Genomic DNA, 11,093 nt, shown 5'->3' on the forward strand with positions numbered 1-11,093 from the left:
TGCGTTGCTCTCCTCGTTCGCGCTCTTATTTTCTCTTTTCATCCCGTAATGCAGTGAAGCGCTTGGGTTCTGCGGGAATGGTTTGGTGGAGTAGGGTGTAAACAAAACGCATTAAGGACAGAAACGTGCAAGGGTGGAAGAAAAGGAAATGTTATTCACTTGCTGGCGCGAAAACAGAAAATAAATTGCAGCCTACCGCACCTACGAGTGTACCGGTGAGCATGGTAGCCCTATACGGATGTAGGAGACCTTTCTGTGTTGTGGACGTCAATATTTCCATCCTGTGTGAAATCAACCGATTAAGTGAATGCGTGATTTGTCGGATCACTAAACAGCATAGCCACTCGACACCGCTCGACAGACCAACTGGTTGACCCGGCTCGATTCGACTTAGCCCCACCCTACTTTCGACATGACTCGACCGGACCAACCTAAAGATAGATACAGAGTGGGGGGAAAGACAGGGATGTTTACTAGAAAGGTATACCGGTTGGCTACCCTGCACTGATTAATAGACAAAGGGCAGCAAATAAATTGAATTGAAACTAAATTTTAGCCGGTCAACTACCTACCAGATACAACCAACAACTCGGCCATCTAAGTCTTTCCAAAGAATACTCCACACGATGTCCAACGCTTTGAAAAGAAGTACAGGTATATGGTACGTAAATGAATTAGTTCAGAAGGACGTCCCAAAGTAGTAACAGTCAGAGGGACCTCCTGTCGTTAACTGTAAATATGACGCATGATAAAAATATCGCAAATAGCAACTAAATAGCGAAAAAAGATGCAGAGGGAATTAATAATCACAACAAAAAATTTGGTTATCCATGCTTAATTTTACAAACACATTTAGAAACACAGCAATAAAAGAGAACAGATTGCTATACAAACGCATTCAAGCAATAAAAGCCGTGCAAAATAAATGCAGAATTCCTTGGCATTGTAACTCAGGGCAATTAAAGTTAAAAGGTTCATACTTTTTCAAACTTTTATTGAATGATGCTTCGGTACGGGAAGATTTGGGTGATCGTGGGTAGAGAGTTCCAGAGAGTGATTGCTGTTAATAAAGCAGACTGTTCGCTATAGTTAGCTTTGACTTTCAGAAGTAAGAGGCTATATTGCTTCGAGAATCTAGTATCATTAACGTTGGACAAATGTGAAGCAGTAAAGATAGGCATAGTAGTGCTACCGTGACGCAGATTCTCTGCCATTCGATCGATGGCTGTGTCCAACAGCCAAGTCGACTTTTAGCAATGGCACGCCCAACAAAGGACATCGTCAGAGCTGTTTCTGCTGCTACTACCGGTCATTACAGCGAATAAGCGCCATAGGACAAACTACACTTCCTCTTGTATTGCGGTGCATCCCTCGATCATCCTCAGTCACGCCGTTCTTTCCGATCCCGTGCGTGGGCTGCTGCCATGTATGCCCGACGAGCAGACGACCCAGCGCGTATTTGCGATAGCATAGCAACTCTCTTTTTGTCTCATCTAACCCCACGGCCCCCTCAGGGCCAAGGACTCAGACCTCGTTTTCGTATTCATGATCCGCACCTTGTCTTCCCTCAATCCCTGTGTCGTAATGTGCGAGCTGGAGGAAGACATTGTCTTTACGCACGATACAACAGCACTGTGTGCACTCTGTTCGTGACAGAGCTCCTGTATTGCGCCAGCGCACACAAAAGTCAGTGTCAGCCCACAGCCCTGTCACTGTTGCAAAAGAGAAGAGGTCGACTGCGCATATTAGATTCTCGAGCGCATCAGGGAAGACACTATGTGATGGAGACGCGTCGCCATACATGATCATTTGGGACTGCATCCGAGATGGCATTGTTGCCAACGTGTGCCCATTTACACTTGGGTTGATCGTGACAACCACTCTATGGCGAAAGACATGCGAGGTGTGGCATGCAAAGGCGCATACGCATCTTGCGTTAAGCTACTTGCTTTCGTCGCTGCGTCAGTCGCGATTGGGTTGTACGGAATGACGGACAGCGTGGCATAGACTGACGGCAGCACCGTGCATTGCGCGTTAGTTGCCACAGCTCACGCCTATTACAAGTTTGGCCCCAAGGTTGGCAATCGAACAAAATAAATCTTATGAGCAGCGTGTTGCGCTCAAGGCAAGAATAAATATAACGAGCGGGCTAACACGAGCTCTTGCAGCTGATAAGGTTTGATAGCAGATAAGTCTGCCACATGAAACTGTGCCAGGTTCATTCTAATCTCTTCTTTCTCTGACCGCCCACCCCGGTTTGTTTTTTCAGGTAAGTGTCTCGGCTTGCGGCTTCATCTGCTCTGTTCTGAAGATCAAGCATTGTGACGAGGCGTGGTATAAGAGTTGCGAGTTTCTTGAGCTAGAAAAACATTATGGTGTGATTGATTTCAGTTAAGTTGGTGATGTCCCGGTAACATCGAAAAGCGCTAATTAGAGAGCTGCAGAAAAATAAACATGCTGTCAGCCTAACCAAGAACCCACTTGCCATGCCATGACCTCCAAGGAAGCGAAGAATTGTTTAAATTATCTTTCCTTTGCGAAAATGTACAGGCAAGAAACAATAAAGGTTCAAAATGTGATTTCAGGTTGGTTAGACTTTGGACAAACCATTTCGCCAAACATTCTATTGCACCTCATTGCACGTTCGATTGCACCCACAATCTGCCTCATCATGTTCTCCGGCCATGTGATCGCTGGCATATTTCTTCCCGTCAAAACGAGAATACCGGGGAACATTCTTTTAGGAACTAGGGTCGTCAAAATCCTGTACTGCTGAGGCCCTGGTGGTGAAGAAAATAAAGGGAGTCTCGCCCTTGTTTACGACACGTCTCAGGAAACCGTTTCTCTTCGGCCGTAGACTTGAACCTGAAGGGTGCCTCTAGCTCATCGGCAAATGCGGTCCCGGCAGGAACCACATGGAGTTGTGCATAGCTCGGTATTAGTCCCGCGTTTCCGTGGTCTGAGGCAAGGATCACTAACTCACAGCGAGAGATGATGATGGTGCAGTGCGTGACTACGTGTACTTCGGAAGGAAAAACGACACGAGATAATGTGGCCTGTCTCGTCTCGCGGTGCCCGCCTACCCCGTCTGCGCTTGGCTCTGGTGATGTAGTGTAGTACGGCGGGAGACAAACGCAACAACGTTCTTTCCCCGGCGACCAATCTATCCTCCGCCTTTTGCTTGTTTTCTTCGTCTGTCTCTCTATTGCGGAACCGTCGAAGGAAGCGGCGGCAATCAGCGCATGAGTCCGTGCGGAGAGAAAAAAAAAAGATGATGACTCTCATGTCGGAAGTGGGAAGGTCACTCCGGCAGTTAAGGAGCTGCTGTCATATTAATGTGGTTGTCGCTCAGAGTTACTTGTAAGTTATTGTTCTCCGTGCAATGGATAGCTCGCATGTCACCTTATAAACCTGCCATCACAACCAATAAATTGGCTCATTAAAGCTGGACTCTGAACGCCATGCCGACAGGTTGCTGTGAGGAGCGCCGCCGGGCACCTACAGTCCCTCGTGAGTTTGCGAGCCCAACTGGACAGCGACAGGCGATAACTTGCACCGGATACATTGCACTGGCGGTAGAGAACTTGATGTGGAGAGGAGGCATCTGATTCGCCCTTGGTGAATACCTCACGAATTCTGGGAACCGGAGGCTTTTGAGGCCACGTGAGTGATGACGTCATCATTATGAGAACCAGTCACAAGCATTTTATTGCCCACATGATTGGTACTTGGACACATGATCTGTGAAAGGCCATTTGATCTTGTTACAGAACCAATTAACCGGAATCGAGCCATTAATACCTTCGCAGTAAAATGTGACGATCACAGTGAAAGGAGTCGGAAGAACCCATAGCATTAGGTAGCTACCTTAGGTGCGCACTTATTTAAAAAGGAACACAAGGACAACGCTGGGCATTTACATAATTACCAGTTCACTGGACTTTCCAATAGACTCCTGAGAAGCTTTCACCGGTCTGGGTGTCCACTTTGCGAAAAGGGCGTTTTTCGTGATCCATCTAAAACAATAAAAGAACCAAGCGCTGTTTAAGTGGTATGTGGCCTGCAGAAGCTCTACAGGGGATATGGGGCATCTTGTGAGAAATGAACAAAGCACGTGGTGCACAGAACATTTTAATGCGATAGAACCAGGGCGGGAGCGGGGGGCAGGAATGCGTAAAACTTGGACTACACATCGCCTACCCTTAAGAGTACAATGCGATAGCATCAGAGATTCCTCTCGTGTAAGTACTTCTTCCGTTTCATAGATTCATAGTCTGCGGGGAGCCCTCATGCCACTACTGGCACATTTGTGCAGTGATTACGCGTTGCGCGACTTCTCCGGCACGTGCATATTGCGAACACAGCTAATGGTGGGGCCTGTGAGGACCAGGTTGCTCGTCACGAGCTCCCGTAAGGCTAATTTTCGCACGGAAGTTCTTCGGGAGGCTTTCTGTCTCTCGACCAATGAACTGATGCGCAGTGCCTAAGTGGGCAGTTGGCACATGCGTTGAATTTGTTTGAATTAATATGATTGTCACTTGAAGTGGTGGGCACGTTGCAACCTGCCCCACATTACAGGTGGGCCACATCCTTTTTCGTGACAGGTTGTACGGACGGCATTAAAACTGTCCGGTGTTAGCGTCGGCGTCTGTGCGAAGTCTTCTCCATATGGCTATCGGCAGACGGCAGATATTGTTTGGGGGGAATTTTCCCTTCTCCATCGGCCACCTGAAATCTGCCACAGCAGCGGAGGTAGTCGGCTCAATATTGGAAATGTATTGTCAAAAAGCTGGTTCTACAAAGTATCAGAGTAAAACCATGCAGTTACAGTGTTGCGCCGACTAGCTGTGCTGCATGGCAGACAGCTCCCTCTCCTCTCCCCCTCTGTCCACTTGTAGGGGAGAGGAGGTAGACGCCGGACTGAGAATGACTTAGGTAAAACGAAAGAATTACGGTGTTCATTTGGACCGCTGCAGAGGAATTGCGATTGCATTCTTCTTTCACTCGCCAACTGTTCCGCACCTGACTCCATTGCCTTTCACTCCCCAACGCATTCCACTCCTTCTTCTATGAAAAATTTCGACTAAGCAACTGCGCAAAAGCTGTCACACTGATAGGTCGCGGCGAGTCGTCATATTACTACACTGCTGCACCGGCAGGTGGCTGTTTCAAACATAATCACCGATGGAGCTTGTGAGAGTCAGATTGCTCATCCCGAGAAAAGCGATCAGGAATAGCTCCCACGGGCCTCCTATCTGCACAGATAGTGTCTTGAAGGCTGCCTCTTTGTACGCAGGCCTGCTGTTGTCTGAGTCAATTTCATTTTTGCCGAGACATTCTTGCTCCGGAGTCTCCCTCCTCTTCCTTACAAGTGGAGAGGGGCACGGTTGGGAGGTGGCAGGTGTAGGGAGGTAGATCCCCCTAAACAAAACCTGCCGCAATTGGCAGGTGAAGGCTTCACACAGACGCCGATACAGCCGGACTGTTTTCGCCTTCGTGGCCATTTAATTGCTATCCTACTAAAATGAAGAAGAAAATGACTGTGACAAATCCATTGCTATGAGGAAAATAGGCAGTGTCCCGCCGAACTATCTACAAAACAAGGCTTGCGTCAGCTTTTCCTTCACTGTATTGCCCGGGGAGAGCAATATGGGTCTCAAAAGCCCTACCGGTGGCCGTGTTAGAAATAGCCACCTGCGCGGGCAGCTGTGGCGCGTCGCTTAAACGCTGTACCACTGGGCCGGTAGTGGTAATCAGGCTCGACTCGTCCTATGAGTGTGACAAATGTTGCATAGTTACCACAGCCGGAGTTAACAAATAACCTGAGATGACAAAATCAGGAAAGGACTAATTTCTCCGACAGCAGCACTTCTGCGTGCAACATTCAAGCCGCCCGAAGAACTATATGTGCATAAATGAGGCTTGCGCAGACTATTCCTTCTTCTTATTTGCTTCTCCGCATTGCGAGCAGCAATTACGAATAGCAAATGGAATAAGAAGATGGAAGATAGTGGTTTAACGTCCCAAAGCGACTCAGGCTATGAGGGCGCCGTAGTGAAGGGTTCCAGAAATTTGGTCCTCCTGACGTTTTTTAATATGCGATGACATCGAACAGTACACGGCATTGTAGCATTTCGCCTCCATTGAAAGGAGACCGCCGCGGTCGAGATCGAACTCGCGTCATTCGGGTGAGCAGCCGAGCGCCGTAAGCACTGAGCCACCGCGATGACTTGGCATTAGAACAAAATCAGAATCGAGATAAAACCGCATTGCAATGGAGTCAGAATTCAAACTGGTCGGCGAGTGTAAGAGAATGCGATTGCATTTCCTCCGCGTGTATGCAATTGATCGCCACTAAATTTTTAATACTGCCGAAACAATTCCTAGGCTGCCTGTTTGAATGGTTCATGGCGAGATTTTGGGCCGGTCACGTGCACATTAAGTGGACTTACTCCATTGGTTTGTTCTCTGCTCCGCATAACATTACGGATGCCGAGCGTGCCTAAACGACACATTATAGTGCAATACAATCTGAAGATCACCCTTTTTACGTAATAATCATCCGCGAGTAGTGACCTGTCATAAATTTCAGTATTAAATTCCCAATTAACGCGAATTTAGAAATAGCGCGAAGCCGTGTTAGCTCTACTATACTGATGCTCAGGATTAGTATTTCGCTTTCTTCAGTTGCTCTCATGGAAGTGCCCTGCCCCTCTCTATCTGTTCTACAGTCAGCGTCAAGCGAATTGTCTTGGAGTATGAAGACCTTAATAGAAACTGTGTGCGCGTGCTCTGCTTGCTGACAACGCTAAGAAAAGGAAAAAAATGCACACTTATATATATATATATATATATATATATATATATATATATATATATATATATATATATATATGAAAGAAGCCACCAGCCACAGAAACCAAAGGGCACAGGGAATTTTTAATTTACTTACTTATTTTGTGGTGTTGATCAATTTAGAATATTACTGAATATGTTATCGCGTAAAGCTAATTGATTAGAAAAGCAGAAGAAAAAACAACCACTGCCGCCGGTGGGATCCGAACCCACGACCACCGAATTACGCGTCCGGTGCTCTACCTCTGAGCTACGGCGACGGCTATCAAACCTTCTGCTTTAGGGGGTATTTATGTTTACAAGTAACCTAACCTTGAGAGTGTTCGTCAGCGCCACCCACGTTCGTAAGCGGCGGACGTGGAACGCCCTGAGTTAACGCTGGTGTGACGTAGAACGCCATCGAACGGCGAGGGTGGAAGCTTTGTGAGAACCCTCTTATGCTTCCTATGGCGTCAAGGCTGCAAGAACCGAGGCCCTCGCTAAGCAATTAAGCAAACAAGGGGAGGGGTGTGGCTGTTGGCTTCTTTCATATTTATAACGAGCCCCTCATACCCCTTCCCATATATATATATATATATATATATATATATATATATATATATATATATATATATATATATATATATATAAGATGCGAAATTGAGAAACGCTTCGTTTATTGGGAGACGACGTTTCGGACAGAGCCTGTCCTTTTTCAAGAAAACGGAGAGGCTCTGTCCGAAACGTCGACTCCCAATAAACGAAGCGTTTCTCAATTTCGCATTTTATTTTAAACTAGCAACCAAGTACGTTTACCTTATTGTGCTATATATATATATATATATATATATATATATATATATATATATTTCGTGCGGTCGCTGGCCCGTTCAAAGGTCGCGGCCTGTTCACTCCTTTCATTCACGCGTGGGCGGCCGCACGCAAATAACATTTTGCGTCACGTCGAGCCCAAGCTGCTTTTTCGTGCGGCGCACCGTTATAGCCCACCCAAGCCCAAAGCTCAGTCGCCTAAGTGCCGTTCACTTGGGAATAGCTCCGGCTCCGACCTCAATCAACAAAGAGTGAGATCTCCGCCGCGCTAATCTTCTGTGACAGCCCCGACAGATGTCACTGGGTACCAAAGCTACTCACTATGGGAGGCGCCGACTTCCGGCAACAAAACACCAACCACCACTTCCGGCAATGGCTAGCGGAGGGTCCCGCCTTCTTCCCCTCGCTTCTGCGGTTTCTTTCGCTGCGATTTTTTTTGTGCCGGCCTGCCCTCCGTGCGGCAGGCGGGCGGGGATTGCTGACGGCGCCCGAAGCAGCGTGGAACGTATTATGCTTTTATGAATCGCCCATCGAGGCATCTTTTTGCATAACTGGGATGAAAATGCAATAACCCTCAATAAGGGACGGTGCCTAAAGGGTCGTGTGTGTTCTTTGCGATGTCACTCCGTATTAAAACACGCGAGGTTGTCGAAAGTTATCTCGAGCCCACCACCGTAGATGGGAGAATTTTTCTAAAAGTATTTAAATTACGTAAGTAATCACTTTCACGAAAATTGAAAATATGTAATAAATGACATTACCAATTACTTGCCAGAAAACTAATGACATTATATTGCACTTGCGGAAAGCAGGTGGATCTGCATTTCCGTTTTCCCATTTCCAAGGGGAAGGCTAAGGCCTGCGGCCACAATGGCACTCTTCTCCATGTGCAACTTAGTGAGCTTGCTAGCCCAGACCCTTAGCGCGTCGCTGCTGCTTCCGAGGTAACTGACTCTGGAAACCAGAGATCAAATCTGGGCTGACGCGAGTAGCTGTGGTGCTATTAATAAAAAAAAAATACCGGAGATACTAAAAGAACTTGCGTGCGAGTGCCGCGAAAGCATACGATTCTGTTCCAATTCCTAATTTTATTTGAATTCTATTGCTGTTCTCCTTCTGATTCGGTTCTATTCTTTTATAGTTGGCGCGGTTTTATCAATTAGCACTTTGTCTTTACTGGTTAACATTTCGTACTTTGATGAAGTCACATCGTTCCGACCAACCGCGAGTTTTGTAACTCCACCACTCTTTGGGTTACGCCGGGTTTTCGTGTCGTTAAGCCAATGAATGTTTTGTCATTAAAAGCAATTTCGACAGTAATTCATTGGTTTGCTACCAAATAAGAGCAATTCATAACATACTAAATTACTAGAGCACAAAAATAATCAACAACATTACGAATTTCCGTTAAATGTAATTAAAGCACTTAAAGAACTAAATGTAATTAAAGCATTTGATGACAGTGATTTTAGTTACTGCCATTCTAAATCCCCCCACCTCTTACCTGCCCCACTACCCCACCTCATCCCTCATCCTGCCTTACCGAGCGATGGGAGACCTTGCTAACCAGCCCCGCCGTGGAAGACCAGCTCGTCCTGATCTCCAGGCGCCAGGCGGCCAGGGATGCATATGGGTCCCGTGAAGACGGAACCACTCCCGTCGACGGCGTCTAAGCAGACGTCGTATTTAGCTCGAGCAAATAAAGTTGTTTCTCTCTTTCTCTCTCCATCCACTACTGCTCTTCATCCTCTCTTTTTTCTATCGTACTAGTAGTAGTACCAAGTAGTAGTAGTAGTAGTAGTAGTAGTAGTAGTAGTAGTAGTAGTAGTAGTAGTAGTAGTAGTAGTAGTAGTAGTAGTAGTAGTAGTAGCAGTAGTAGCAGTAGTAGTAGTAGTAGTAGTAGTAGTAGTAGTAGTAGTAGTAGTAGTAGTAGTAGTAGTAGTAGTAGTAGTAGTAGTAGTAGTAGAAGTAGTAGTAGTAGTAGTTGTAGTATAACTAATAATTATAATGAAACGGCCAGAAGTAGGAATGAATGTGCTGCTTCCTGCTTATTGCCATGTGCACGTTACCGTACTGGCGCCTTTTAAGTGAGCTTATTTTAGTGCGAAAGCGCTACTCAACGCGATCAAACCCAACCAATACTCTTGTGGCTTGCACGATCCTGAGTCTGACTTCTTGGCCAACCTGCAGAAATAAAATAAATATTGTAGTCACAGGGTTTCGAAACCGCGGCGATGCGAACAGATCAGCTTGAAAGAATCAGCCTCGCTGGCCACTACACGAGAGAAATATATGCTATCGCCGCAGCCAATCATACCTCGTATTAAACTACAATACACTCTCGTGCTGTGCATTGCAAGTCGTTGTTTCCATCAACAATCATCTGTGAACGAAAGCTTTCGGACGTCCTACTTGGCTTATCTACGTTAAAACCCTACCCTTTCTTTGTGTTTTTTCTGGACCACTACTGCTACCAATATTACTACTACTTCCGCCACTACTGCAATAATAGTTCTACTTCCACTACTACTGCTGCTACTATCGCTTCTGTTACTACTACTACTGCTACCACGACCACTACTACATCCACTACTACTGCTATCACTACTACTACTACAACTACTACTGCTACTGTTAATGCTACTACTACTACTACTACTGCTACTACTGCAGCTCCTGCTGCTACTCGTGTGCTGTTCCCCGTTCGTTATCATGTGCACTTACCGGATGGGAGCCGCTTACATGCACTTGTTTTTGATTTCTCGGGCGCAAGAGCCTAAAGTACCGGGTAAAAAAGGAAAGATGAATTTAGGCAGCCTCCATTGAAGGAACAAGTGATAGGCTCTAAGATCAAAAGAAGCGACCAACAACAGCCTCCGAGTCGCTGTCAAACAAACGAAGCGCCCACCGTCCTTTCGATGTGGGGGCCCTTACGAAAATGGCAGATATGGGCCAGATATATTTTATATATGGCTGTATATACTCATATATGGGATCATATACAGTTAAATAGGTCCATATATGATCGTATATACGGCCAGATATGACCATGGGAAACATGATATGCCGCTATATACTGCTATATATGGGCGTATAAGACCACAAATACGGGCAGATACGGCCATAAGGTACCTTATATAATGCGATATACTGCTATATATAGCCGTATTTGCGTCCTTATATAGATGCTCTTTCTTTATATGGGGACCTTCAAATCCTTATATGGAAACAATCTCGCAGATATGGAACATATCCTACATCATATATGGGATGCTTGTGCCATATACTTCCGAACTTAAATAATTAACTCTGTGTCAAACATGATATTATTGGTTTATTAAGATGGTGAAACACACCGCACAACAAGGTACTAAGCTTTGTATGATTGAGGCTTCAATCAAGTTAGACTGCTATTACATAGCGGTGTC

This window comes from Amblyomma mixtum, chromosome 2 (assembly GCF_055824585.1).
Source record: "Amblyomma mixtum isolate Tamu chromosome 2, ASM5582458v1, whole genome shotgun sequence".
Lineage (NCBI taxonomy): Eukaryota > Metazoa > Arthropoda > Arachnida > Ixodida > Ixodidae > Amblyomma > Amblyomma mixtum.